Genomic DNA, 8,584 nt, shown 5'->3' with positions numbered 1-8,584 from the left:
AACTCTGTGAGATGAATTAACAGAACACTAAACAGTTTCTAAGAAAGCTACTTTCCAGATTTCATCTGAGGATATTTCCTTTTTCACCATAGCCCTCTATGGGCTTCCAAATATCACTTTGCCAATTCCCGAAGATCTGTCTTAGCGAAAGGCTTCTTGAGGGGAAAGCGGTAACTCTGTGAGATGATTTCACAGAACACAAAGAAGTTTCTCAGATAGCTTCTTTCTCTTTGTTTTCAGAGGACATTTCCTTTGGCCCTATAGTCTTCAAAGGGATCCGAAATATCTGTTCTCAGATTCCACAGAAATAAGGCTAGCAAAGAGATCCACGAAATACAGATGTAGCTCTGTGAGGTGAATTAACAGAACACTAAGCAGTTTCTCAGAAAGCTTCTTTCCAGATTTCATCTGAGGATACTTCCTTTTTCACCATAGCCCTCTATGGGCTTCCAAATATCACTTTGCCAATTCCACAAGAACTGTCTTAGCGAAAGGCTTTTTGAGGGGAAAGCTGTAACTCTGTGCGATGATTTTACAGAACACAAAGAAGTTACTCAGAAAGCTTCTTTCTCTTTGTTATCGGAGGATATTTCCTTTGGCCCTATAGTCTTCAAAGGGATCCGAAATATCTGTTCTCAGATTCCACAGAAATAAGGTTAGCAGAGAAGTCCACGAAATACAGATATAACTCTGTGAGTGGAAGTCAAACATCACAGAGCAGTTTCTCAGAAAGCTTTTTTCCAGATTTCCTCTGAGGATATTTCCTTTTTCACCATAGCCCTCTATGGGCTTCGAAATATCACTTTGCCAATTCCACAAGAACTGTCTTAGCGAAAGACTTCTTGAGGAGAAAGCTGTAACTCTGTGAGATGATTTCACAGAACACAAAGAAGTTTCTCAGAAAGCTTCTTTCTCTTTGTTATCGGAGGATATTTCCTTTGGCTCTGTAGTCTTCAAATGGATCCGAAATATCTGTTCTCAGATTCCACAGAAATAAGGCCAGCAAAGAGATCCACGAAATACAGATGTAACTCTGAAAGATGAATTAACAGAACACTAAACAGTTTCTAAGAAAGCTACTTTCCAGATTTCATCTGAGGATATTTCCTTTTTCACCATAGCCCTCTATGGGCTTCCAAATATCACTTTGCCAATTCCCCAAGATCTGTCTTAGCGAAAGGCTTCTTGAGGGGAAAGCTGCAACTCTGTGAGATGATTTCACAAAACACAAAGGAGTTTCTCAGATAGCTTCTTTCTCTTTGTTATCGGAGGATATTTCCTTTGGCCCTCTAGTCTTCAAAGGGATCCGAAATATCTGTTCTCAGATTACACAGAAATAAGGCTAGCAAAGAGATCCACGAAATACAGACGTAACTTTGTCAGATGAATTAACAGAACACTAAGCAGTTTCTCAGAAAGCTCCTTTCCAGATTTCATCTGAGGATCTTTCCTTTTTCAGCATAGCCCTCTATGGGCTTACAAATATCACTTTGCCAAATCCACAAGAACTGTTTTAGCGAAATCTTCTTCAGGGGACAGCTGTAACTCTGTGAGATGATTTCACAGAACACAAAGAAGTTTTTCAGAAAGCTTCATTCTCTTTGTTATCGGAGGATATTTCCTTTGGCCCAATAGTCTTCAAAGGGATCCGAAATATCTGTTCTCAGATTCCACAGAAATAAGTCTAGCAAAGAGATCCACGAAATACAGATGTAGCTCTGTGAGATGAATTAACAGAACACTAAGCAGTTTCTCAGAAATATTCTTTCCAGATTTCATCTGAGGATATTTCCTTTTTCACCACAGCCCTCTAAGGGCTTCCAAATATCACTTTGCCTATTCCACAAGAAATATCTTAGCGAAAGGCTTCTTGAGGGGAAAGCTGTAACTCTGTGCGATGATTTCACAGAACACAAAGAAGTTTCTCAGAAAGCTTCTTTCTCCTTGTTAGTGGAGGATATTTCCTTTGGCCCTATAGTCTTCAAAGGGATCCGAAATATCTGTTCTCAGATTCCACAGAAATAAGGCTAGCAAAGAGATCCACGAAATACCGATATAACTCTGTGAGATGAATTAACAGAACACTAAGCAGTTTCTCATAAAGCTTCTTTCCAGATTTCTTCTGAGGATATTTCCTTTTTCACCATAGCCCTCTATGGGCTTCCAAATATCACTTTGCCAATTCCACAAGAACTGTCTTAGCGAAAGGTTTCTTGAGGGGAAAGCTGTAACTCTGTGAGATGATTTCACAGAACACAAAGAAGTTTCTCAGAAAGCTTCTTTCTCTTTGTTATCAGAGGATATTTCCTTTGGCTCTGTAGTCTTCAAAGGGATCCGAAATATCTTTTCTCAGATTCCACAGAAATAAGGCTAGCAAAGACATCCACGAAATACAGATGTAACTCTGTGAGATGAATTAACAGTACACTAAACAGTTTCTCAGAAAGCTACTTTCCAGATTTCATCTGAGGATATTTCCTTCTTCACCGTAGCCCTCTATGGGCCTCCAAATATCACTTTGCCAATTCCACAAGAACTGTCTTAGCGAAAGGCTTCTTGAGGGGAAAGCTGTAACTCTGTGCGATGATTTTACAGAACACAAAGAAGTTACTCAGAAAGCTTCTTTCTCTTTGTTATAGGAGGATATTTCCTTTGGCCCTATAGTCTTCAAGGGGATCCGAAATATCTGTTCTCAGATTCCACAGAAATAAGGCTAACAAAGAGATCCACGAAATACAGATGTAACTCTGTGAGATGAATTAACAGAACACTAAGCAGTTTCTCAGAAAGCTTCTTTCCAGATTTCATCTGAGGATATTTCCTTTTTCACCATAGCCCTCTACAGGCTTCCAAATATCACTTTGCAAATTCCACAAGAAATGTCTTAGTGAAAGGCTTCTTGAGGGGAAAGCTGTAACTCTGTGAGATGATTTTACAGAACACAAAGAAGTTTCTCAGAAAGCTTCTTTCTCTTTGTTATCGGAGGATATTTCCTTTGCCCCTATAGTCTTCAAAGGGATCCGAAATATCTGTTCTCAGATTCCACAGAAATAAGGCTAGCAAAGAGATCCACGAAATACAGATGTAACTCTGTGAGATGAATTAACAGAACACTAAACAGTTTCTCAGAAAGCTACTTTCAGATTTCATCAGAGGATATTTCCTTTTTCACCATAGCCCTCTATGGGCTTCCAAATATCACTTTGCCAATTCCCCAAGATCTGCCTTAGCGAAAGGCTTCTTGAGGGGAAAGCTGTAACTCTGTGAGATGATTTCACAGAACACAAAGAAGTTTCTCAGAAAGCTTCTTTCTCTTTGTTATCGGAGGATATTTCCTTTGGCCCTAAAGTCTTCAAAGGGATCCGAAATATCTGTTCTCAGATTCCACTGAAATAAGGCTAGCAAAGAGATCCACGAAATACAGATGTAACTCTGTAGATGAATTAACAGAACACTAAGCAGTTTCTCAGAAAGCTTCTTTCCAGATTTCATCTGAGAATATTTACTTTTACACCATAGCCCTCTAAGGGCTTCCAAATATCACTTTACCAATTCCACAAGAACTGTCTTAGCGAAAGGCTTCTTAAAGGGAAAGCTATAACTCTGTGAGATGATTTCACAGAACACAAAAGAGTTTCTCAGAAAGCTTCTTTCTCTTTGTTATCGGAGGATATTTCCTTTGGCCCTATAGTCGTCAAAGGGATCCGAAATATCTGTTCTCAGATTCCACAGAAATAAGGCTAGCAAAGAGATCCACGAAATACAGATGTAGCACTGTGAGATGAATTAACAGAACACTAAGCAGTTTCTCAGAAAGATTCTTTCCATATTTAATCTGAGGATATTTCCTTTTTCACCATAGCCCTCTATGGGCTTCCAAATAGCACTTTGCCAATTCCACAAGAACTGTCTTAGCGAAAGGCTTCTTGAGGGGAAAGCTGTAACTCTGTGCGATGATTTCACAGAACACAAAGAAGTTTCTCAGAAAGCTTCTTTCTCTTTGTTATAGGAGGATATTTCCTTTGGCCCTAAAGTCTTCAAAGGGATCCGAAATATCTGTTCTCAGATTCCACAGAAATAAGGCTAGCAAAGAGATCCACTAAATACAGATGTAACTCTGTGAGATGAATTAACAGAACACTAAGAAGTTTCTCAGAAAGCTTCTTTCCAGATTTCATCTGAGGATATTTCCTTTTTCACCATAGCCCTCTATGGGCTTCCAATATCACTTTGCCAATTCCACAAGAAATGTCTTAGTGAAAGGCTTCTTGAGGGGAAAGGTGTAACTCTGTGAGATGATTTTACAGAACACAAAGAAGTTTCTCAAAAAGCTTCTTTCTCTTTGTTATCGGAGGATATTTCCTTTGCTCCTATAGTCTTCAAAGGGATCCGAAATATCTGTTCTTAGATTCCACAGAAATAAGGCTAGCAAAGAGATCCACGAAATACAGTCGTAACTTTGTCAGATGAATTAACAGAACACTAAGCAGTTTCTCAGAAAGCTTCTTTCCAGATTTCATCTGAGAATATTTCCTTTTTCACCATAGCCCTCTATGGGCTTCCAAATATCACTTTGCCAATTCCACAAGAACTGTCTTAGCGAAAGGCTTCTTGAGTGGAAAGCTGTAACTCTGTGAGATGATTTCACAGAACACAAAGAAGTTTCTCAGAAAGCTTCTTTCTCTTTGTTATCGGAGGATATTTCCTTTGGCTCTGTAGTCTTCAAAGGGATCCTAAATATCTGTTCTCAGATTTCACAGAAATAAGGCTAGCAAAGAGATCCACGAAATACAGATGTAACTATGTGAGATGAATTAACAGAACACTAAACAGTTTCTCAGAAAGCTTCTTTCCAGATTTCATCTGAGGATATTTCCTTTTTCACCATAGCCCTCTATGGGCTTCCAAATATCACTTTGCCAATTCCACAAGAACTGTCTTAGCGAAAGGCTTCTTGAGGGGAAAGCTGTAACTCTGTGAGATGATTTCACAGAACACAAAGAAGTTTCTCAGAAAGCTTCTTTCTCTTTGTTATAGGAGGATATTTCCTTTGGCCCTATAGTCTTCAAGGGGATCCGAAATATCTGTTCTCAGATTCCACAGAAATAAGGCTAACAAAGAGATCCACGAAATACAGATGTAACTCTGTGAGATGAATTAACAGAACACTAAGCAGTTTCTCAGAAAGCTTCTTTCCAGATTTCATCTGAGGATATTTCCTTTTTCACCATAGATCTCTATAGGCTTCCAAATATCACTTTGCCAATTCCACAAGAAATGTCTTAGTGAAATGCTAATTGAGGGGAAAGCTGTAACTCTGTGAGATGATTTTACAGAACACAAAGAAGTTTCTCAGAAAGCTTCTTTCTCTTTGTTATCGGAGGATATTTCCTTTGCCCCTATAGTCTTCAAAGGGATCCGAAATATCTGTTCTCAGATTCCACAGAAATAAGGCTAGCAAAGAGATCCACGAAATACAGATGTAACTCTGTGAGATGAATTAACAGAACACTAAACAGTTTCTCAGAAAGCTACTTTCAGATTTCATCTGAGGATATTTCCTTTTTCACCGTAGCCCTCTAAGGGCTTCCAAATATCACTTTGCCAATTCCCCAAGATCTGCCTTAGCGAAAGGCTTCTTGAGGAGAAAGCTGTAACTCTGTGAGATGATTTCACAGAACACAAAGAAGTTTCTCAGAAAGCTTATCTCTCTTTGTTATAGGAGGATATTTCCTTTGGCCCTATAGTCTTCAAAGGGAGCCGAAATATCTGTTCTCAGATTCCACAGAAATTAGGCAAGCAAAGAGATCCACGAAATATCGATGTAATTCTGTGAGATGAATTAACAGAACACTAAGCAGTTTCTCAGAAAGCTTCTTTCCAGATTTCATCTGAGAATATTTCCTTTTTCACCATAGCCCTCTAAGGGCTTCCAAATATCACTTTACCAGTTCCACAAGAACTGTCTTAGCGAAAGGCTTCTTAAAGGGAAAGCTATAACTCTGTGAGATGATTTCACAGAACACAAAGAAGTTTCTCAGAAAGCTTCTTTCTCTTTGTTATCGGAGGATATTTCCTTTGGCCCTATAGTCGTCAAAGGGATCCGAAATATCTGTTCTCAGATTCCACAGAAATAAGGCTAGCAAAGAGATCCACGAAATACAGATGTAGCACTGTGAGATGAATTAACAGAATACTAAGCAGTTTCTCAGAAAGCTTCTTTCCAGATTTCATCTGAGGATATTTCCTTTTTCACCATAGCCCTCTATGGGCATCCAATATCACTTTGCCAATTCCACAAGAAATGTCTTAGTGAAAGGCTTCTTGAGGGGAAAGCTGTAACTGTGTGAGATGATTTTACAGAACACAAAGAAGTTTCTCAGAAAGCTTCTTTCTCTTTGTTATCGGAGGATATTTCCTTTGCCCCTATAGTCTTCAAAGGGATCCGAAATATCTGTTCTCAGATTCCAGAGAAATAAGGCTAGCAAAGAGATCCACGAAATACAGATGTAACTCTGTGAGATGAATTAACAGAACACTAAACAGTTTCTCAGAAAGCTACTTTACAGATTTCATCTGAGGATATTTCCTTTTTCAACATAGCCCTCTAAGGGCTTCCAAATATCACTTTGCCAATTCCACAATATCTGCCTTAGCGAAAGGCTTCTTGAGGGGAAAGCTGTAACTCTGTGAGATGATTTCACAGAACACAAAGAAGTTTCTCAGAAAGCTTCTTTCTCTTTGTTATCGGAGGATATTTCCTTTGGCCCTATAGTCTTCAAAGGGATCCGAAATATCTGTTCTCAGATTCCACAGAAATAAGGCTAGCAAAGAGATCCACGAAATACAGATTTAACTCTGTGAGCTGAATTAACAGAACACTACGCAGTTTCTCAGAAAGCTTCTTTCCAGATTTCATCTGAGAATATTTCCTTTTTCACCATAGCCCTCTAAGGGCTTCCAAATATCACTTTACCAATTACACAAGAACTGTCTAAGCGAAAGGCTTCTTGAGGGGAAAGCTAAAACTCTGTGAGATGATTTCACAGAACACAAAGAAGTTTCTCAGAAAGCTTCTTTCTCTTTGTTATCGGAGGATATTTCCTTTGGCCTTATAGTCGTCAAAGGGATCCGAAATATCTGTTCTCAGATTCCACAGAAATAAGGCTAGCAAAGAGATCCACGAAATACAGATGTAGCACTGTGAGATGAATTAACACACACTAAGCAGTTTCTCAGAAAGATTCTTTCCAGATTTCATCTGAGGATATTTCCTTTTTCACCATAGCCCTCTATGGTCTTCCAAATATCACTTTACCAATTCCACAAGAAATATCTTAGCGAAAGGCTTCTTGTGGGGAAATCTGTAACTCTGTGAGATGATTTCACAGAACACAAAGAAGTTTCTCAGAAAGCTTCTTTCCCTTTGTTATCGGAGGATATTTCCTTTGGCCCTATAGTCTTCAAAGGGATCCGAAATATCTGTTCTCAGATTCCACAGAAATAAGGCTAGGAAAGAGATCCACGAAATACAGTCGTAACTTTGTCAGATGAATTAACAGAACACTAAGCAATTTCTCAGAAAGCTTCTTTCCAGATTTCATCTGAGGATATTTCCTTTTTCACCATAGCCCTCTATGGGCTTCCAAATATCACTTTGCTAATTCCACAAGAACTGTCTTAGCGAAAGGCTTCTTGAGTGGAAAGCTGTAACTCTGTGAGATGATTTCACAGAACACAAAGAAGTTTCTCAGAAAGCTTCTTTCCCTTTTTTATCGGAGGATATTTCCTTTGGCCCTATAGTCTTCAAAGGGATCCGAAATATCTGTTCTCAGATTCCACAGAAATAAGGCTAGCAAAGAGATCCACGAAATACAGATTTAACTCTGTGAGATGAATTAACAGAACTCTACGCAGTTTCTCAGAAAGCTTCTTTCCAGATTTCATCTGAGGATATTTCCTTTTTCACCCTAGCCATCTACGGGCTTCCAAATATCACTTTGCCAATTCGACAAGAACTGTCTTAGCGAAAGGCTTCTTGAGGGGAAAGCTGTAACTCTGTGCGATGATTTCACAGAACACAAAGAAGTTTCTCAGAAAGCTTCTTTCTCTTTGTTATGAGAGGATATTTCCTTTGACCCTATAGTCTTCAGTGGGATCCGAAATATCTGTTCTCAGATTCCACAGAAATAAGGCTAGCAAAGAGATCCACGAAATACAGATGTAACACTGTGAGATGAATAACAGAACACTAAGCAGTTTCTCAGAAAGCTTCTTTGCAGATTTCATCTGAGGATATTTCCTTTTTCACCATAGCCCTATATGGGTTTCCAAATATCACTTTGCAAATTCCACAAGAACTGTCTTAGCGGAAGACTTCTTGAGGGAAAAGTTGTAAGTCTGTGAGATGATTTCACAGAACACAAAGAAGTTTCTCAGAGAGCTTCTTTCTCTTTGTTATCGGAGGATATTTCCTTTGGCCCTAGAGTCTTCAAAGGGATCCGAAATATCTGTTCTCACATTCCACAGAAATAAGGCTAGCAAAGAGATCCACGAAATACAGATGTAACTCTGTGAGATGAAT

Source organism: Macaca nemestrina, chromosome 18 (genome assembly GCF_043159975.1).
Source record: "Macaca nemestrina isolate mMacNem1 chromosome 18, mMacNem.hap1, whole genome shotgun sequence".
NCBI lineage: Eukaryota > Metazoa > Chordata > Mammalia > Primates > Cercopithecidae > Macaca > Macaca nemestrina.
The sequence above is the reverse complement of the archived record's forward strand: the minus strand, read 5'-3'. Positions refer to the sequence as shown.